Raw genomic sequence first — 23,521 nt, 5'->3', positions numbered from 1 at the left:
GCCAAGCTCACGAGACAGAAAGTCGCCGGTGACCCACGTCTGGGACACAGGCTGCAACAACAAAGCAACAAGTTGGACACCTACAGCGATGGGAAAGGCATGATCATCAGCCACTAGCAAGACCTGTCCATTGTCCACCACTAACACATAGTTACACATTGTTGAAAGCACCAGGAACATCGCAAGCTGGGAACGGCGATGGTCCCAGGCTTGGGGGCTCGCGAGGGAACCAATCAGAATACGAGAGGCTCACCACTGACGCCATTTTAGTTAGCCAATCACCAAGTGTCCCCTTGTAACTAATTTGTTGTAGCAATTGTTAGGGACAGCCCAAGTGTACCACCTGACCCGTCCTTATCCACTAATATTCCCTCCTATAGGTAACTATACTAACCCTACCACTCGGGGAGCCAACCCGAGCTGGTGTTAGGTTTTGTGACAATTTTCCCACGTGACGCTGGTAGCGCGTCATACTACGGTAAAAAGGGCCTGTGAGCCCCACTAACAGAGAGAGCGTCTCGCCGGATGCATACGGGCTGAGAACAATCCCTGCCGTTACTATAATAAACAGCAGTAATTACTTTGCTCTTGTGTGTGTCTCATACTCCTTTTGGGACGCGGGAGGAGTTGGGGCCCTGGAGGTCCGCGGACGGCTCTGCCAGCCGCCGGGAAATCACCCCAACAAGTTGGAGGCACTGCTGAGATCTGTTTGAGGTCTACCTAATCTAAGGGCAACTACCAGGCCTCTTGCAACGAGGCAACCCAGCAGAGTGGCACCCTCTGCCATTGCCCCCTTTTGAGGTCTACAGGACTATCGCGGAACTGCGAGACGAACGCAATCCGGACATTGGCCGTCGGGAGCTGATTTAAGAAGTATCCTGCCCGCGGTTGGCGAGTGTCCAGATGTGGTCCAGACGAGGGGAGGTGGTGAGCCGCTTTGGAGGGACCCCTGCGGTGGAGCAGCCTTGGCTCACGAGGATTTGGTGAGTATGGCACACCCAATCCGCAACGTAATGTTGTGCAGGAGGGGGGACGAATTGTAAAGAGGGAGGCAGGCGGTTATAGCAGTGTGTGGAATTGATTTTGACTGATCAGCGGCGATAGAGTTGTGAGGTGTAGCGGGGCAGGCATGAGGGCCGTCCCCTACAGCGACACAAAGTGAATTGGGTGGGGCCTCGGGCACCGACATATGACTGTTAGAGGACGCAGATTGGTCTAGATCACGGACACCTGTATAAGGGGGTGTGGCTTTCCTGTGAGCTGACGTTGTAGATCAATGAGTAGATGAGGATCCCTACTAATTGAGTGTTGAAGCTTGTTAAGTAGATGACGTTTTCCCGCAGGGGGTAGCTATATTGTTTCCCGAGTGCGGAAGATAATTGGCTGGTTAAGCTCCCCTGGGGAGGGGGCGTGTCACACGCGAGGCGGCGCAGCGTGCGCAGTCCGATTATATTAAGTAAATTGATTGCTGATTCCTCCACTCCAGGCGAAGTGGGAAGACAGCTGTGGGTTAACGGGGAATACAAGTGTAGCGCTCGTTCATAAGGTTCTGAGAATTGTACGTACTTACAATATCTTGTAGAGGTTGGTGACGTCACCCATATGACTTGTATAGGACACCACGACCATCTCGCGTTCATCCAGGGGTGGTCGGGGACAGGGGGTGCGAAAGGGAGGGGCAAAGGGGGAGGGGCGGCTGCGCACGGAGAACACCGGCAGTGCTCGAACGGGTAGGAGCCAAGGGGGGGAGAGGCGGCCGCACACAGAGAACGCTGGCCGTGCTCGACAAGGGGAGTGCACAAGAAGAGGGAGCGGGCTGAGCAGACAGCGGGGACAGGAGGAGGAGGAACTAAGTTGAAGGTGTACCAAGTATAGGAGGCACAGGAAGGTGGGGCAGCCCAGAAGCACGCCGCACAGGATGCATAGCCTCAGGGGGCTTTGTGCACCACGGACAAAGGGAGCCATAGTTGCAGCATGGGGAAGAAAGGAACAACAAAACCATAATAGTGTAAAATTAAAATTGCTTTCCCTTTCAGCAGACAGTCAAAAGTCCCCAGTTTACGGGGCCAGGTAAAAGGTTGACGTTGAGAAAAGTAAAATAGTAACATGGCCACGTACTATGGGTCGAGGGCAGAGCAGGGTGAGATACATGGGGAGTGCCTTAACTACACCACTCCAGCACATCTGCACAACATTGTCACCACACAAGGAAAACATAATAAAGTATAGTATTGAATGGACACAAGGAACGGACAACAAAATAAGGGTACCGTGGCCGCCCAACGGCAGCTTCGATACGTATACACAACACTATTTGCTAACATACCTTCACAATACATACAAGGGGAAGAAGTTAGGAAATCACTTAGAGGTTTTTGACCTCTGGAAGATGTTCCAGGGAGGTAAACCAGGAGACCCGGGAATGTTCACGGTACAGGGGATGAAGGAGGAGAAAGGGATGACGGAAGAGAAGGAGGTAAAAGAAGAGAAGGTGAAAGGAGGGGGTGGGGATACAGCAACCAAGAATCCGCCCAGCACTGAAGAAAGTGAGGAGGAGGCAGAATGATCATTTGCGGTAGCAGAGGCAAAGGTTACAAAAGAAGAGGCAAAGGTCATGCCGATGGCTAAGGTAGTGAAGAAGGAGGAAGGGGGGTTGTATCCAGTAACAGATCTTAGAGAAGCCGCCCGACAGCAATTAACGGCTGCTGAGGGATACTCCAACCCCGCATACAAGTCCCCACCATACGCACCCCCAGACGATTGTCAAAAGAGGATGGGGATAGCGGGTACGGTAGATTCAACAACAACACCGCCAGGAACCGGGGGCAACAGGAGGGCCCTGGGGAAGTTAGCAAACGTAGGGCCAGATGAGTGGGTAGCAGCACAGGTGCTTCTGAAGCTCTGGAGGAGAACGCAGTGAGAAAGGTAAATAAGGAAGAGATGGATAACACACAAACAGGGCATGAAGTAAGTAAAGGGAGATAAGGGCGACTCTCACAAGAAGAGGAAGAGATATTGGAGGAAAGGTTGGCGGAACTGAGGAGCGTACGAAGTGCACTGATTAGCCAGTTCGAGAAGGAAACACGGAAGAGGCAGGAGGAAAAGAGGGCACATAAGGAACAGTTGGCGAGAATGAAGGAACAGGCGGAAGAAAGGAAGAAGGAAGAAGAGCGCATAAGGGCAATAAAAGAAAGAGTGGCAATGCAGAACACAGGGAGATGAGAAGGAAGGAGGAGGAGAGGGAAGCGAATGATAGGGAAATGGGACTGTGGAAAAAGAAGATTATATCTGAAAGTGCCTAGAAGTATGAAGAAGGGAAGGTTATAGACAGCATACTAAAGAGGGAAGGGGGATATGGGGGGAAAAAGAAGACGATGACAGGATATTAGCAAGGGTGAGCGCAGAAGTACTGGAAGAACTCCACAGGAAATGAGCGGAAATAGGTGGAGAAGTAGTAGAAAAGAAGAAAGAGGCGAGAGGAGGGTGGAACACAGAGCAAAAAAGTACACAAGCCAGGACAAGGAGGTGGCAACAACATCAACACAGGGGGCTGTGGTTAAAGGAGGTGAGTACACAGATGTGGGCCTAATAGATTTAAGGACAGTGATGGTGGGGGCAAAACGCAGGGATTGACACTTCCTGATGGATTCTGCAGAGAGGAAGAGGAAGGTTCGAGCACCAATGGAAGATATGGCAATAGGGAGAGTTTAGACAAATTATACATAACGCGCACTAACTTCGAGTCACCATGGGCATGTGAGAGATGGGGAGAACAAAACACAGGAGAAACAAAGGTAAGGGAGGCAACCAGGAAAACACCACGCCCACTAACACCAACACCAACACCTGTACAAACACCACGCCCACTGACACCAACCCCCGCACACACCCCATATGTCGGCAGACTTAGGGACCTCCCAGGACGCAGGCAAGAAGAACGGGCAAGCACGCCCACGATGGGACAAGAGGGTCACAGGAGGGGGAGGAAAGATGCAGGAGGTGACAGAATAAACTACTGTAACATTGATAGCATTGAAGAGTTACCTGATATGGGGGAAGATGATGAATATACTAAGATAACCACACGGACTCCGGGGGAGGTGAGGGAGTACAATTTAATGCCACTACTAGAGAGGGGAGGAGCCAGACCACAATATGTCCCCTGTATAAAATGCAGACTTCCATCCCTAAGTGGAGGAGCTGGGAAGTGGATATATGAGATGGAAAAACAAACAGCGGGGCAAACATTAGCCGTGGGAGACGTGAAGGGGCTCCTAATTTCCATATTGGGGGATGCCGCTGATGACATCTGGAAAAGGGCGGTATTCCCAGGGGTAACAATAAGCAACACGTCACATGATGGAGCACCATTTGCCAACTGCAGACATGCGCTCTGGCAGGCATTGAGGGTCCAATACCCAGACACATCAGACATAGGAGCAATAACCTCAAGCAAGATGCGTGAGAATGAAGATCCTGTTGATTACATCCAGGAGATTCAGGAGAAGTGACGCTTGGAAACGCGGGAACCGTGGAACAAAACACTAGCAATTTTTTACGACATACTAATACAAGGGCTCCCAGAGAAAGTACAAAGACAGTTGAAGAAGCTGGTGGGGATGGAGGAAAAGGCCTGGCCAGAAATACAACTGACCATAGTGCACTACTGTAGAATGTGGCAGGAAAAGATGAAACAAAAGGAGGAAGATAGAAAGACAGAGGAAGAGAAATTGGTCCAAATATGCCATGGAGGGAGCACTGATAACAGCACCCACACCTACACAGGCCACAGTGACACAAGACACAATACCACAACAGGTATTACTAATGCAGCAGGCACAGGTAATGACACAACTGATGCCTCCACCCCACCATACACAGCGCACGCGGGAGGGTGTTATATGCAAATGGGAAACGGGTACTCAAATAACTACAGAGGGAGGGGTGGGAAAATGAGAGGGAGAGGATATGGCCTACCCACACAACAACAAGGGGAAAAGTTCAGGGGTTACAATCAACAAGGACAGCAGGGGTACCAAGACAACATGGGGGGACTTCAATGGCAAGCACGGGAACCACCGACATGCTGGATATGTGGAACGGTGGGACACATGTCACACACATGCAGGATGAGACCAGCACAGGCAGCATGGGGGGAGCAAGGACAGCTAGGGCCTATGGGGGAACAACAAGTTTACCCACAACAGCAAGGGACACAGCAACAACTACCACCACAACAAGCACCAATGCCACAGCTACCACAACAACAGGCACTGCAAACACAACAACTACCACAACCACACTTACAAACATACACGCAAACACAGCAGCAGCCACTTGCAAAACAACAACAGCAGGTCCAAACAATGCAGCAGCTCACACAAATACAGGGCAATGCAGTAACATCGACTGACACACCTGTAACACAGACACAGCTGGGGAAGGTGACCATAGTGGGTCACAACCCTTACACAGGGAATGGGCAGTCACTATACCCACAATAGGACAGCCCACAGATGTCTTTGATGTGTCCCATCCTATCAGTAACACCTAACCCTGTGGAGGAACCACGCATACAGGTGGCGATAGGTGACAAAAAATGTTACTTCCTAGTTGACACAAGGGCCACTAGGTCTTGCATAAGGGAGGGAAAGTTTAAATTGTCAGGTGAAGCTATGAACACTCAAGGATTCTCTGGGGCTCGAGGGTTGGTTCCCTTCACTGATAACATCTCCTTATCTGTAGGAGATCACAATATGTCTCTCCCACTGCTGTACTCAAAACAATCACCAGTAAACATACTGGTTAGGGGCATCATGAGCAGATTGAACATGACCATCTCCTTTACTGAAAAAGGGATAATATGCTCCACACCAGGCATCAACATGCTCACTGCACGATAAATACTATAGGCTTATTGCGGCAAAACAGTAGCCAGGGCAGAGCCAGAAGATGGCGACCTCTTCCAATATGGGACAGACATGGCAATAGAATGGCTACCAGGAATTGAAGGAAAAATTTGGATGAGACCAGCAGCTTACCTTTTCAGACCCGAAACACCAGCCAGCGAGAAGGAAAGGGCAACACTATAACTAAGCATTGAGAGCATTGTAGCAACAGCAGACTACATTGCAGTGCATGCCCAGGACAGGGAAGGGAGAGCATGGAGAGCAGTCATAGCACTAACAGAGGGGTGCCGACCAACCCAGGTATCTGATGAGGAGCTCTTCTCGGATGATAACGGTGAGGGGCAGATGGTGTTTGAAATGAGCGTTCACATCTGGGTGACAGTGACATACAAAGAAGTAGCACAAAAGATGGTACTGGCACTAGAAGTACTAGCCACTACAGCTGTGTCATTTTACGAGGAGGATCTGGCAACAGTACCAGCATCTCTATGGACCACCAGTCCATATGACGTAGGCTGCATCAATAGCATTGGAGGGGTGAAAATAAAATTGAAAAAAGGAGCAATCCTGCCAAGAGTAAAGCAATACCCACTATCAAAAGAGGCAGATGAGGGGATATATGAGACAATAACAGCACTAATAAACAGAGGCATACTAGTACCCTCAGAGTCTCCATGCAACACTGCTGTGTACCCTGTGTGCAAGGCTAAGGGAGGTTCTTGGCATTTCATCCAGGATTTAAGACCCCTTAACCACATTGTAGAAGCAGAATACCATATAGCGGCTAATCCAGCCACTATACTATGTGGAATACCAGCAGAGGCATCATGATTTACTGCGATTGACCTCAAAAACACATGTTTCTCAATACCCCTGCACCCTGACTCACAAGACTTGACAGGTTTCACATACCGCAACACAAAATGGAAACACACCAGGCTGCCCCAAGGGTATTGTGAGTCACCATCCATCTTTAACAGGGTGATACAAATGTACTTAGGAAACATTGAGATGGAAAGCACGGTGCTGCAATATGTAGATGACATCATCTGCAGCACCACAGAAGAGAAGTGCAGGAGAGACTCTGTCAAAATGCTCACAGTGTTAGCAGAAAAAGGGTACAAGGTAGACAATGAAAAGCTGCAATATTTCCAAGAACAAGTGCTCTACATAGGCCAGCTCATTTCACAACATGGAAGGAACGTTGCACAGCAAAGGGCACAGGCCATAACAAACACACTACAGCCACAGACGGTGAGAGAACTGCAACAGTTTTTGGGCCTATGCAACTACTGCAAGGCATGGGTTTTTGACTACAGCTCTTACATAGGACCACTGCTTGAGGCCCTCAGAGAAGCCCAGAGGGCGGAGAAGAAGTTGATATGGACCAGAGAAATGACAGAGGCATTTCAGGAACTAAAACATGCCATATCCACAGCACCAGTACTGGCCACCCCAAATTATGAAGCACAATTTTTCATCTTTTCACCCTATAGCTCAGTAGTAATGAGGGCAATACTAACACAACAAACTAGCATGGGAAACAAACCAGTAGCATTCTACAGTGGGCACCTGGATCCTGTAATGTTAAGTCACTTCCCGTGCGAACAGAGCTTGGCCGCCGCAGCTTTTGCGGTAGAAAAATCATCCTCAATAACAATGGGCTGCCCAACGACACTGTACGTAGAACATGCCCTTTTTGCAATACTGAATCAACCTTGACCACTCAAAGGGCATCACGGTACGAAGTAATCTTATCCAGGCCAGTTCTAACAATTGTAAGGTGCAGCAACATGAACCCAGCGAGGTTTATAGCAGAGGTCGTAGAACATGGCAACTACACTCATGACTGCAGACAGGCCATTGAAATTTACTTCAGCACAAGAAAAGTTGAGGAAAACGCCCTAGAGGGGGGAGAGATAATGTACATTGATGGGTCCTAAACAATTGACCAGAGTGATGGGGTACACAGAACAGGAACAGCAGTGGTGAGACTGAGAGAGGATTGGACCTATGTTCCAGTGAAATGCATTCTGTTACCCCAACACAAGCAGCAGAATTAGTGCCCCTAATTTTAGCACTGAAAGAAAGCAATGACAAAAGAGTAACCATATATTCTGATAGTGCATACGTCACATCAACTGTACATTCTGGATTGATTAAGTGGCACCGAAGAGGGTTCAGAAGAGCAGATGGCACCCTAGTGCAACATGCCTTACTACTTGCTGAACTAATTGAAGTAATTGAAGACCCCAAAGAAATAGCCTTAGTGAAGTGTCAGGCCCATACGAACAGGGATGATCCCATTTCCAAAGGTAATGAAACAGCAGTGTCACATGCTAAACATGCTGCGTATTTCGGCGAGATGTGGACCCCCCCAGAAAAAGAAAAAGATAAGGGGAGGGCGGGGGCAAGACAGATGTTGATGAATGATGGGTACATCCACATCCCAGAAAATCAAATAATGGAATTACAGGCAGCAGCACCCATGGCAGAGAAGGAGCTATGGGTCAAAAGAGGATGCACAATGTCCCCCACAGACGCATTATGGCATCAGAACAATACAGGCAAAATAGTGATGCCCCTGGCCCTATTGAAAAGAGCCTTGGCCTAACTACACCATCCCACACACACAGGGAAAGAGGTGATTGCAGCACGAATAAAAGAGGCGTGGTTCTGTCCCGAGCTAAATTCACAAGTTGCAAACTTTATAAGCAATTGTCTCACTTGTCAACAATTCACGGCCGGTCACACGCTGCAAGTGGTCAAAGGTATTATACTCCGGCCGGAGGGACCCTTCCTGCACCTCTATATTAACTACGTTGACATGATCAATGTATGTCAAGGATACAGATACATGATTGTAGTAGTGTGCCCATTTTCAAGGTGGATCGAGGCCGTTCCATGCTCCCATGCTGACGCCTTAAAAGCAGCAAAGTTCGTGGTGAGGGAGGTGTTCCCGAGGTGGGGGGTATGTGAAGTGTTTCGGTCTGACAATGGACCACACTTTGCCAATGAAATGTTCCAACACATCACTGCTCTCCTTGGTATCAAGCACAGGTTTGCATGCGCGTACCACCCACAGGTGAATGGCATTAGTGAACGCCTCAACAGCCTCCTAAAAGAATAGGAAAAATTCAGCAAACAACCAAGAAAAGTTGGCTCTGCTGCCTCCCCTTAGCCCTCTTTGAGTTAAGAAACAGGCAAGGGTCGGACCACCACCTCACACCCCACGAGGTGGTGACTGGACGCCAAATGCACCTTCCACTGACACCACCATCAAGGGCTATAACAGATTGTCATGCATCACAGACTGTCTTTGGTGAAGAAATGTACGAATATGTCTCTTTCTTGGTTCCTAGTGTCGCCATTATCTCTCAACAGATCGAGCGGATGTGGGCAGGTCGAAGAACACCCAACAAGAAGAGAGAGCAAACAAAGAGCAGGAACAAGCAGCACAGTGGACAGTAAGCGAGGGGGACTACATCCTCCTGCGCAACTTCAACAGCCAGTGGAGCAGCCTTCATTTCACCGGGCCCCACCTGGTGGAAAAAACAGCTCCTAGAGCCATGAAGCTCCGAGATAAGAACATGTGGACTCATTCACACGACATCAAGCCCTACAAAGATCAGACCCGCCCTTGCGTCGACAACAGGGCCAATGCAGCAGCAACTACAACCAATGACAACGGCAACATAACACAAACCCCAAACCCCCCTAAGAACTCAAGTGAACAATTGCCCATAGCCCACCCCATGGTCACGAGATCACAGAATAAGAAAAACACTCCCCCAAAAAGCCCTGACCAGACAAGCCCCGCACCTGACACTACCTAAATAAAGGACATTGCCTAACAAACTGCCAAGTTACACTAGACTGTGTAGACACGTGCATGTTCTCTTTCTCTTTTTGTCTCGCACATGCAGGTACCGCAAGGCACTGTTTTATGTATAGAGATAAGTGAAATAACTAACACTTATGTCTTTGCCCAGGGGTAAATGCTGCCCACGGATGACAATACCCCAGAAGCAATGTTACACCAATTTGTAGACGCTATAAAAAGACCAAAATATCTAAAGAAAAGAAGAATATGTGTGTATTACAACATGTTCATTTTGATCATAGAGCAATCTTTCCCACATCTCCACTAGCACTTACCAGCCCTAAGGGATAGGATGCTAAGGAAAGCGTGGGGACAGCTTTTTGCCTGGGCACTGAATGACTACATGATAGGGAGAGCTTGAATAAACAAACTAACAAATTAATGCTTATTTTTAGAAATTTTCAGGCGGGCATCTATATCATCAAAAATAAAAAGTTGCAGGACTGCAGCAAAGGTAAGAGAACAATGACAGTGATATTAACTAATGTAATAAAGATTATAGGCCTTTTGTTTATCACTGGTCTACTTGCTGACACTGTCTGGCAGGCACACTATGCTTCCTATGTATTGGCTGCACCTACTACTAATCAACCCCCCTCCACGGCTGCAACAGGTATGGTGTCAGGTGGTACAAGTAACCCAAGAGGAAATGGGAAGAGGGTTAAGTGTAGTACCTCTATGGATAACAACGGGGTAGACACATATCTCACAGCATCCGCACACGTCTCAAATAACATGTGGTACCAGCACATGTCCAAAATTGATAAGGGGACAACTAAGGACAACTGCTATGTGTGCTCATTGATCCCATACGCCATGAGCGCGTCAAGAACATTTGTGGCTACTGAGGTACCTGCAACATCACTAGAGTGCCTGATATACCTGGCCCTGTTCCAAACAAAAGGACGATTTCAAGGGAGACTAGCAATATTGCAATGGAAGACGAGGGACACATACCCGTATGAAAATAACTTCATCAAAATACTTCCCATGTACAATAACTACTGGCAACATACAGAAGGGCTCCAATATGTGACGGATGGACCAGACAAAGGAGAAACGAAAGAAGTAACATTGAATTACCTACCATGTGAATGGTGTGCAAGAGAAGCTCCTGGGATACTAGGGTGCTGGGAAAGACCACTGATATTAATATATGGAAAGCTGTACACGAAAGAAGGATGGACAGATGGGGTTGTGGGGAGAAATATGGTAACGTCGACAAAAGCATCTGTGGTAACAGTAAATGAAGCAAACAACAAATGTTACAACAAATGGATCAGGAGCGCAGCATTGGTAACATGGCTAGAGAAGGACGAGGACCCAATAACAATACTCCTGCTAACTGCACCTACACTATGTTATCAACACGATGGAGAAGTTGATGTTGGAAGAAATAGCAACTGCAAAAGAACAGTAATGATAGCTGAGGGGGGTGCCGGTACAGCAGTTCTAATGGACCACTATTGGGCTTGCGGAGAAAGAGCATACCACAGCTTGCCACTATCTTGGAATGGAACATGCACTATGGTTTAGTTTAGTTTAGTTTAGTTTAGTTTATTATTTGTAGGGCGTGCCAAGCCCTTGAGCATCAGGGCGCACAAGACAAGAATATGCTCAACTTTGTTACAGGTACATCTACATAATCATAGAACATTCTGCAATAAATAAAATATATACAGGTACATGTGCATGGTCATAATGCAGTATACAATAAGCAAGAATGAGCAGGGCTGGAGCTAGGTCCAGACAAGAGGTGATAAGGGTACAGGAATATTTAACAATGTGGAGGTGATATACAGTGGAATAAGTACAGTAATATACAATGGTGTAAAATACAGAACGTGGTATCAGAGCTGGGGCATGCAGGTGGATCGCTAGTAGGGACAGTCAGGTCAAGCAGGTCGGATTAGTTAGATGTCATTAGCTTTCAGCCACTTGGTCAAATTCTGCCTGAATTTCGCAAAGGGCTGGGGTTCTCTTATGTCATGTGGTAGGGAGTTCCAAAGCTGTGCTGCTTTGACTGCGAAGCTATGTCCTCCAATAGTGGCACGTTTAAAGCGAGGGACATAGAGGCAATTCGCATTGACCATTCTTGTTGGTCTAGGTGAGGTTCTTAAGTGTAGCCTGTCCATGAGGTAGGGCGGTGCCATGTTATTGAGGCACTTGTGAGAAAGGGAGGCAATTTTGAGTTGGATTTTGTCCTGAGTGGATAGCCATTTATATTCTCTGGTACACATGGTACACATCAACTACCATCTATGGTAGTGCCGCAGAAACATGTCAACCTGGGGAACTTCCCTAAGATGGACGAAGGGAATAAAAGGAAGAAAAGATCAGTGATGACAGGAGGAGGGCAGGAAAAGAACGGCACAACAATATTGTCAAGAGTAAAACGGCAAGGAGAACCACTGACGGGGAACTACCTGTGGGGAAGATTGGAAACAGCTCTTGGTGACATCCCACCAGAACACAGACTGTTCAGCAGAGTGGCAATGTTCTTTTCCTCCGTAATACATCCAGGAATGCAGGCGTATGCAAATGCGAAGGGACTCCAGATCACCAGATGGGAACTAATGATGATGATTAACTCCACCGTCAATGGATTCAACGTGATAAAAGAAGAATAGAGGGCAGTACGAATGGTAGCACTCCAGAATAGATATGTGCTGGATCTCCTAACAGCAACGGAAGGAGGAGTTTGTGCAAAAATTGGAAGCTCGTGTTGCACTTTTTTTTCCCTGCTAACGACGCAGACAATGGCACGCTTTCTGAGGCAGTATCACAACTTGCCAAGATGCACGCCAAGATGGAAGAGGACTCAAAGGGAGTGAAGAGAGATGGTAGCTGGTTTTCATACTTATGGTCATGGATGCCATCATGGCTGTCAGATGGCCTTAAAATTATAGCTGCATGCCTAATATTGGGAATGGCCATCCTGTTAGGACTGAGATTGTGGAAAGGAAGGACAGCACGCACAACTGATGAAATGATGGAAATGATCGGCATGCACGCCCTGATGCCAGCTGAAGATGACAAAAACACAGATATCATCATAAAGGAATGAGAGAGGCTATGCAAGCAAATATTAGAAGCAGACTTGAACCCGCCATCAGTGAAGGTAGAGAACCCAAGGAACCCGAAGAATTATGTTGGAAAGTGGGTCTACTGCAAACCCGGTGGTGGATGCGTGTGCATGTACTGGTCTTTTGAAGACCATGTGAACCAGCATGATCACCTAGCTGGAATAACGAAGGTGTCAAGGAGTTCCCCCCTTCTCACCTGGGTCCGATGTTTGCCGGTGACTTCGATCGCTGCCTTCTTGCGAATGCTCCTGGTCTTGAACAGCGCTGCTCGAGATTCGTCTGGTTCCAGGTTGCGTTTAGTTCCGGGATCACGGAGTCCAGGAATCCGGGGGACTGGGAAAGGCTAGAAAAGCTCGGAACCAGGAAGGGGGAAAGGAAAAGGAGTGGGTAATAGCACTGGGACAAAGGAAACAATACCGCAAGCTACGAACACACGTCTGGGCTACTCTGCAATAGCATTGAGACGCGCGGAGCCGCAGAAGGTGTGGTCTATAAATAGACCACGCCACGTTCAGCGCATGGAGCGAGCAAGGGCTTCAGCTCTGGACGGCCATGTTGGAAGTAGTACGGAATGTAAGCCCCCTTGCGACAAGGACCAGGAGGTCCAAAAGGGGCGTGATCTGAAGTTCATGACAGAAGGTATGGAGAGTACGCAGAGAAAAAAGAGTGGATAATTTTGTGGTCGACAAGTCGACCAAAGGGGGAACTGAAGAGGGAAAATGGGAAAACACCCTCCCCCCGTTCTCATCCAGACCCTGGCCTAGGGGATCACAGCCCAAGCACCCGCCAAGAGAGGAGTTCAACCCATTCACTTCCTTACCAGACGACAAGGTATCATGTGTCCACGGCCTACACACACGAGGAGCATGCCCAATACCATGCCCTGGTCAAGCCGACGCCTGTGACATGGACCAGCTCGACTAGACAACAACCACAAACACCAACATCATTAAAGATGCCATGACGACATAGCCAACAGACGAGAACACACGTGCCACCATGCACACTGGTCACTCACACACCAACCCACACAAAGAACATACTCAGTGCAATGACGTAGTGGACTGACACATCCACAGATGCCCATCGTTGTTATTTTTCACATAGGCCTTCTACAGCGAGCTGGGAACGGCGATGGTCCCGGGCTTGGGGGCTTGTGAGGGAACCAATCAGAATTCGAGGGGCTCACCACTGATGCCATTTTAGTTAGCCTTCACCAAGTGTCCCCATGTAACTTCTTTGTTGTAGCAATTGTTAGGGACAGCCCAAGTGTACCACCTGACCCGTCCTTATCCACTAATATCCCCTCCTAAAGGTAGTTATACTAACCCTACCACTCGGGGAGCCAACCCGAGCTGGCGTTAGGTTTTGTGACAATTTTCCCAGGTGACGGTGGTAGCGCGTCATACTAAGGTAAAAAGGGCCTGCGAGCCCCACTAACAGCTAGAGCGTCTCCCCGGATGCATACGGGCCGAGAAAAATCCCTGCCGTTACTCTAATAAACAGCAGTAATTACTTTGCTCTTGTGTGTGTGTCTCATACTCCTTTTGGGACGCAGGAAGAGTTGGGGCCTCCCCAGCCCCGGAGGTCAGTGGACGGCTCTGCCGGCCCCCGGGAAATCATCCCGACATTTTCTTTCACATTTATGAGACATTCAGAGAAGTGTCTCAAATCTTTGGACTTTTACGACATCCATGGTGCAGTGTTGAAGTGAACCTCTGCCAATGCTCTCTTTTAAAATGATCTCACCCACCAGTTAAAGCATTGTTTAAGGTTCTTGCTGGATAAGTAGCTGTTTTGGCTAATTTGCATTGCTGTACTGCTGCTTTACGCCCCGATCACTGATTTGTTCCTATTTTGGATAAGTGCACATTTCTATAATCCAAATGAAAAACATACTTAAAAATGCATCAGTATTCTTACGTGTCATTTCCCAGTGCAACCGTAAACGGATTATGATCATTGGTTGCCCATTTCAGTTTCACTGGCATTGGTGGGTCAAATCTTCTGCACAAATATTCTGTCCAGGAAATCTAGTTTCCCTGTCTCTTGGCATATGTGTTTGCCAAGGGCTCCTTTTAACATGATAACTAATGATTTCCTCAGTAATATTTGGAACCCCCTTTCTTTTTTTTTCTTTTTGTTTATTTGTATATTGAAAATTCACAATACTCAATTTCATAATAAAAATACAAGAACAGTCAAAAAAGACAAACATTTCATTACATTACTGCACAAACCCATACTAAAATCCATTATTAAACATCATTACTCCAATTCTTTAAAACTCATTACATTTCTTATTCAACCTAAAATCCTATTTAATATTAATAGCAACGACACTTCATTAGCTACCTAAAATCTTATGTCGTACTTCTTCCAACAACAAATATTTCTTAAATCCTGTACAAAAAAAAGACATTTCTTGTTGCTTCAAAACAAACACCTCACAGCTCCTACTCTTGGTTCGTCCTAACTGACTTATGCAACCATTCACACAATTGTTACACTCCTTATTACTGCGTGACTATTTCAGTCTCATCAATCTCCAGCAACAACACTTGACCCAGATCTGTCCTTTTTGTAGGTCACAAACTTGTTTTTTTAGTAAATCTACTAAAGCTATAATAAGTGATAGCTGTTCTGTTGTAATCAAAATGTTCCATAACACTGCTGCTGCGACTGCAGACACCTGTTGATCATGTCTCTTTTCTCTACCCATTCTTTAGTTGGTAGTTTTTTATCCTTCTAACCTTAAACCTTAATATCTGTTTCTCTTGATAGATTATCTCATCAAAGCCTACAGCTTTTTCCTTTATAAACCCCTGTGTATCTCAATCTCTTTGTGGCAGACTTTGATTTTTTAGAAATGCTACAGTGTCTGTGAATTCTTCTGGATTGGTGCTGTGTAGTCTCTCTTTTTCACTTAAGTTCTTCCACCATTTCTCATTTCTCATTTCTCTTATTCACTTTATTCATATGTCTGTTAAATAACGAAGCTCTGTTCTTAGAGGTATTTACTATTATGTTCTTATACCTCAAATCTAACATTTCATCTGATCTTCCTGTTAGAAAAATACATGTCAACATGCTGTGCTCACTTAAATTCATCTCAGTCACATTACAAGATTAATGTGTCTTTTTACAGCCGCCATGTACATATAATCTATTGTCAAATGCGAGTCAGGGCCCCTCCAAGTGGGTAGCAGCCCTGTCTCCGATGTAAACAATGAATTCAATTGAATAAAATCCCATTTGGGCAGAAACATTGACGATTTTACTCAGTGTTTTACCATCTTTCCTTCCAGTAGCAGTTTATCACTGCTGCATGCACCTTTATTCACCTCCAATTCTTCAAATGGTTTAGCCAGATCAGGTCAAGAGCAATTCAATTCCCCCCCTAAAATTATCCACCCACCTTGTACCAAACGATTGTTCTTCCATTTAATCAGGATATTCTCAATGTCATTCATCACCTCCTCTATGTCCGTTCATATTGGATGCAAGTACATATTTATATGAGTGAAAATTAGTCTTTCCCATTCAAAAGATCTGATACAAAAATTACTTTGGATTGAATGCCTATTTTTTCCGCTCCTCTCCCTTTCTTAGTTTTAAAAGCAGACAGTAAGCGTAATGTAGTAAGGTCAACCTTGACTTCCTTTCCTTGCAATCTTTGTGTAGATACTATTAGCATATATTACCAATGAGGTACTTAGCCAGATTTCTTGTAGCAGTGTCATGACGAAATTCACAAACTCTGCCTCAAGGCTACAATTCAAAATACTCATACACCCTCTCGAATTCAACACAATACTTCACTTATGTTGGTTCAGGAAATGTGGTCTGAAACCGTTGGCTGAATTGAGTGTTGTTGCCAACCATCCCCAATTTCCAGAGTGCTCATCAAAGCACACCTGCCTGCGACCATCTTTGGTGACAGTAAATGTTATATTCAATTTCTTTTCTTGTTCTATTGTGTTTGTTTGCATATCATATTATATCTCAAAACCTCTGATTAGTAATTCTTCCTGTTTCTCATACACCAATGTTTCAATCCATTTAGAATTGAAATGCACCACACATTTACTCAGCATTTGTTTGTGAAACAGGTGCACACATTTTACATCTGCCGTTGATATTAGTTTCAATTTGGGTATCTTCGAAAGTATAAGTAATAACCTGGACCAATTCAATGCTACTCCCATCTCTTTGTCGTGTACTGACTCTGCTCCCAAAGGTCTGGGGTTACCATGTACACCAATTCTACTCGGTTTTCGTAAACCCATATGTTCAGGTATTACCATGGTTGTGCCTTGTTTTTTTTTGGACAACCGTAATGATTTTATCATGCGCTTTCAAGACATCATTGTATTCTCTTTCTTCACACCTTCAAACTCTTTGTATTTCCACATCGTCCTTCTGCTTCTGTGTCACTCTAACTGTTTGTGCACTTCTTTTTCTATTTATTTTACTCTTGATAGAATGGACCTCCTTATGTGTCTTACTACTTTCATTGTGTGAGCCAGTTCCTCCCTCACCCAACCTCCTTAGTCCAAGTAAGTGAGGTTCTGTGAATCATCAATTCCAATAAGATCGTTCTTAGGAATTTACTAGATTCTTAATTCTGTACGTACCTCCCACTTTACAGTTCTTTGTCTTCTTCATTGACACTTTACTTTACCTTTATGATCCTTGCCCAGTCTTAACAACCTCTCCCATGGGACCTGTGACTTGACCTTAATTACGTCTGAGTCTGTGTTCACAAACTCTGTAACTGCTATCTTGGACACGGCCAACATTTTTTCAATTTCTTTATTACTTGTAAACCCATTCCTGAAAACCAATTCCTTAATTTCTTGAAAAGTGTTAGAGAATTAGCTCTCACCTCTTCTACTATTGTATCATACAATAAAATGAAGGACTGCAGTACCAGATTTAGAGCTATCAATGGGTTGTCATACCTATTAATTATCTCATCTTGGCTGACGTTATCATTCTGCACATTTGGGGGAGAACGTACAATTCTATAACCATCCACAAAGACTTCCTATTCTAATCGCAGGATCAGTGACCGTGTCATTTAAAATATAGCTTCTTTCATTATTTCCCTCTTCAGATGACTCAAACATTCTGGTGAGGCACTTAATCATGGTGTAGAGGAAGGTAATGTTCTAATTGGCAATATCTCTTCTTCCAAACTAATGCAAATATCTTTCAAGGACATACTATCCCTCCTGTCTACTTCTAGCAACACAGGTCCCGAAATGTCAATGGGCCTCATTATGACCCAAGCGGTAATCTGCCGACATTACCGCCATGGTGTAATGAGCGTTTACGCCGTGGGTCGATGGCGTAAAGAGCGCCACATTACGACCCATCGCGCACGAGCATTACTCCATGGCGGTAATGTAAATAACGCCATGGCGGAAAAGGCCCCTACCGGCATCGTAGGGCGAGCAAGGTGCACTTCCGCCACCGTAAGTAGCGGCCACCGTAATTAGCGATGGCCGCAATTAGCGGTCACCGTAAAAAGCAGAACCGGAAATAGCGTCATCGCGGCGGAACGGGAAACAGCACGTCGGCCATCTTTGAAAACACAATCCATTGCCATCCTTCCGAACAACACCAGATCCAACCCTGACACCTGTCCCAACCCATCACCCGCCCATCCAACCACCCAAAAATGCCTATAGTTGTTAAGAAGGCCATATGGGCCCTGGTGGCCGAGCGCATCAGCGCGGTGGGGACTGTACCCCGCACCCCACAGCAGTGCAGGAAGCGCTGGGATGACCTACGCATACGGGTCAGAGCCGTCATCTCTGCAAACCGCAACCTTGCCCTGGATACCGGTGGAGGTTCGGAATCCCCACTGAAACTCCAACCGTGGGAGGAGATTTGTGCAACCACGATTGGCATGGAAGGCATTGAAGGCGTCGGAGGGATGGAAAGGGGAGTTCCGACATCAGGCGATGAAGGTAGGTGCCTCAAATAAGACATGCCATAGTCACTGCAGTCCATTCATGTGTAGCACAATGTTGCCCTAGAGTGTAAATGCAACAGATTAGCTCGACACTGCCCATAGCCACATGCGAGCTCCACCCTGTATACACTGCTGACACCCACATACCTGCATCCACATACCACACAAAAAGGAGACAACCTGCATGACCCTGCCTGAAATCTGCCTCATCTACTTACCAGATTCATGTCAATCATTGTCATTCCAAAGTCCGCAGACCCATCAATAACGCCCTCCCTCCTTTGCTCCACCAAAGGCACAGATTCACACCCCGAGGACGAGGACACCCCTGTGAGGAAGAGAGCCAAGAAGGCCAATAATACCATCCCCGCACCCTCAACCTCAGCTGCAGTGAGGCAGACCCCACAACAAGCAGAATCCACTGCAAGCAAACCGGACGGCCCACCGGCAAGCACCCCAGTAGGCAGCAGGCCAGCAGCAGCAGCTCCACCTGTACCAACATTGCCTGCCACAGAAGGCACTGGGTCTGCGGCCAGCAGCAACATGGGTGAAACAGCTGCAATTGCTGCATGTTCAGACTCTGACATTGAGGAGCACGAAGTCAGAAGCCCCACTGACCTTCTACATTCCCCCTGTTTGTCAAATGCCAGCCCCCATGAGGATCACACACAGGGGCACATAGAGGAAGAGGAGTGGCCTTCTACCCCATGCCCAGTCCTCAGACCACAGGAGGGGAGCAGCCCCTCCATCACACCACCAGCACTGGGCATGGCCCAGCAGGGGCAGCAGTCCCTCGAGGACATCATAGAACGGCAGCAACATCTGTCCACGATGCTGACTGAGCATGCTGCGGAATGTGTGGGGGCTAGGGCAACCATTGAACAGGCCACGGAGACCCTAAGGGCCGAAATAGCGCAGAGCACTGCCACCAAGAGGGATGCTATGCAGGCCATGTCTAGGGACATTTGTGGTGAACTTGCCGGGTTGCGTCGTGTGCTCACTGAGATCACCCACACCCTACAGGCATGCACGGGGGCAGGCAGGGACATCCTCCGCTGCCAGTTCTGCACAGAGCAGCCCCGTCCGACGTTCCGGACGGAACCTGCGCTCCACAGCCAGGGGTGCCCGGGGGGCCGGGAGAGGGGGCTTGTAACAGCCTGTGGCCACTGTCACAGGCATCTGTTGACACTTACATGCGGTGTGTTGGGGTGTACACGGGGGAGGGGGGAGGTGGGAGGGGGTGTGTTGGGGTGTGCAGGGGGGAGGGGGGAGGTGGGAGGGGGTGTGTTGGGGTGTGCAGGGGGAGGGGGTGTGTTGGGGTGTGCAGGGGCGAAGGGGGAGGTGGGAGAGGGTGTGTCACGACGTTTTATGATTGAAATACACTTTTTGCTTTTCCGAAATGAAATGCGTGGACATTTTCATTGCATAGGTGTGCTTTATTGGTTTACAGTCCACAGTGTGCATGTCCCAGAGACACACAGTGCCCCAAGTGTTGTCTCCATGTGATACACAACAGCTGTGTGTGCTAGAAGCAGTGGTCGATGATATTTTGGCGCATTGCACGCCCCTCCTGTGCATCGCCTCCTCCATGGGGTGCCGCCCCATCTGCACGCTCCTCATCCTCATCGTCAGGTGGTTGCAGTTCTGCATCAGGGGGCAGGGGCACATTCCGTCTGACGCACATATTGTGTAGCATGACACATGCCATGACGATCTATGCCACCTTCTCATGGCGGTACAGGAGTGCCCCACCAGACCTGCTGAGGCATCGGAACCGTGCCTTCAATAGGCCGAATGTCTGCTCTATGACCACACGGGTGCGTGTATGTGCACGGTTGAAGTCCTCCTCGTGCTGGTTCTGCGGGTTCCGGACTGGTGTAAGGAGCCACCTCTTCAGGGGATAGCCTGCATCACCTGTATGTAGGCGAGAATGTATGTGTCAGTCATGACGTCTAATCAAGAACATGATGTGCCACCATGGCTTGCATCCAACTGTTACTTTGGCTCACTTCTACATGCACTAATTGATTCACACAATGCAACCAGTAAATGCTCATGGCTCCCATGGCCTGTTTTGCATGCCATCACCCAATGTATGCAGAGGGGTGGAGTGCTTTGTGAGTGCCCATCCACTGTGTCCGTTCATGCCGTTGGGTTAGTTGGCCTGGCACATGTCCTTTGATGGCAATGCGCACATCATTGCAACATTGCTGTGGGCCTCATCATGGCCCCAGTGAGCAATGCTGATGTAGACAGGGACATTTTGGGGGCCCTGCTGTCTGTGTAATGGTGTGTTGATGTTTCTGTCCGTCATGTGCCTCCTTCGTGGGCAGTTATGGGGGACAGGCCTATCGGTTGATGGTGTTTGGTGATGTGCATGTAGGTGCTTTTCATTGTTGACAATGTGGTCTGATTTGGTAGAATGCACTTGCAGATGGTTGTGTCATGGTTGGGACACAACCTCATTCACATGGTAGGGCTGCATACATTGGTTATTGGCTTTACTGGTGTTGGGTGGAGTTTGGGTTGCTTTAGGGTATCATCTGTCTCCGTTCTCTCTGCTACTCACAGCCAGGTGGAGTATGCATCATTCCCCCCCTTTCAGCCAGGTGGAGTATGCATCATTCCCCCCCCTTTCAGCCAGGTGGAGTATGCATCATTCCTCCCCCCTTTCAGCCAGGTGGAGTATGCATCATTCCCCCACCCCCTTTCAGCCAGGTGGAGTATGCATCGGTACGTCATTCACCTACCCACTTCACATATCCATGGTCATGACATTGGACTCACCGAGTAGCCAGGATCTTGGGCCTGCATGTCGCTCCATGTAGCGTGGTATTGTGGAGTTCCTCAGGACCATAGAATCATGGGTTGATCCAGGGAATCGGGCACAACAATGTGTGATGATCTTGTTGGAGTCACAGACCATTTGCACGTTGATTGAGTGGAACTGTTTCCGGTTGCGGTACAGTACCTCCATGGCACGTGGAACCACCAATTCCACATGGGTGCAGTCGATGGCACCAATGCAACCAGGTATGCCGGCTAGTGCATGGAAACCCACTTTGGTGTTTGCAATCTCCTGGGCAGTCTGTGGTAATGAGATGTGGTTGTCTGTGTGCTTGAGGAGGGCATCGAGCACTTGGATGAGTGTTTGTGAGAATAATGGTTGATGAGTGTTTGTGAGAATAATGGTTGTGAGATGCCATGCAAGTGCCCCACTGTGTGCTGTGGCCAGGAAGTGGAGTACAGACACTACCTTCAGTCGGGGTGGGATGGCGGTTGGAGTTTCTATCATGCTGACGATGTCGTTGTGTGTCATGTCTACGATGGCGGTGATGGTGTCCCGGTCCAAACGGTACAGGGTGTGGATCTGCTCAGCAGTGAGGTAGAATGGATTGGCTCTGATGCGTGGGATTGGGGTCTGCCTGCGTGGTGGCACTGGCTGTGCTGGTGGGGCTTGCTGGGCCTGCCTTGCCCTCCTTCTCCTCCTGCATCTCCTCTGTGCTGACTGTTGTTGTTGTTGCTGTTGCAGCACTTGCATTGCTATCAGGTCCTCCAGCCCCAACATTGCTAGTCGTATTGGTATCATTGTGGAGTGTGACTGGGTGTGGGAAGGGGTGGGGTGTGCTCCATTTGTACTTCCTGAGTCTGTATTGCCTTCACCTGTGCTGTTTCTGTGCACCTGTGGCAGCTGCATTCACTTTACATGGCCATTTACGGTTGGTTCGCGATGGCGTAATTAGCACCATGGCGGTAAGGTACTTAACGGGCTGGGTGATGGCGTTAGGTGCATGTCCGCTTGGGTTGGCATTCGCGTACCTTTCCGTCATGACGCTAAGTACGGTGTGGAAGGTCGCGTGCACGCGCGCGCCCTTGGCGCAGTTAGCGGCAGCGTTAACTACGATGCCGCTAATGGCATCGTAGTTAACGGTCACGGGTCATGATCGGACCTAGCGGAAAACGATGGCGGTAACCATTTACCGCCATCGTTTTTCACTTAGCGCCAGGGTCGTAATGAGGCCCAATGTCCTCTGTAGACTCAACATTAGGACTTGTGGTTATATCGGAAGTCAGGTGAACAGTCACGACAATATCACTATAGGTTTTTGGCCGAGTTGACAACAAAAAAGCTGTGATTTTTTCCTGTTCATCCGGGTTCGTTTTTAACTTCTTTGCTCATGGTAGATGTTGTGTATCCACGTCTACCAGCCATTGATCTGTGCTATGTAAAATATAGCTTTTTGCTTTTCCACGTGGCATTTTCCAATTTCTCGAAAAATGATTGTATTTTCTACTATCCTTGCCTTGCTGCACCCCACTTTCCTTTGTATCCCAACTTGGTTACTCTGACTCGTTGTATGGGATATGTTCTGCCAGCTCATTCAAGTCTCACAGTTAATGTGGAACTGACCTGTGTACCTGTAGTTTGCCGGTCAGCCAGCTCAAAGGTTCTGCCGCAGTGACCGGCCGATCTAAGACAAACTCCAACATCCCAAGATTACACAACATTTCTTGGGTTTTAATAGTCAAATCAGTGTATAGTCCTTTGTTACTCACATGCCCGGTGGCAAGTTACTTATCCACGCTCCTTTCACTAGAGATGCTACACGAAGACTGCTCCCACTCTGCAGTCTCTGGATTGCAGACTGTACTGACACTT

Source organism: Ambystoma mexicanum, chromosome 6q (genome assembly GCF_040938575.1).
Source record: "Ambystoma mexicanum isolate Mex_15411 chromosome 6q, UKY_AmexF1_1, whole genome shotgun sequence".
Lineage (NCBI taxonomy): Eukaryota > Metazoa > Chordata > Amphibia > Caudata > Ambystomatidae > Ambystoma > Ambystoma mexicanum.
The sequence above is the reverse complement of the archived record's forward strand: the minus strand, read 5'-3'. Positions refer to the sequence as shown.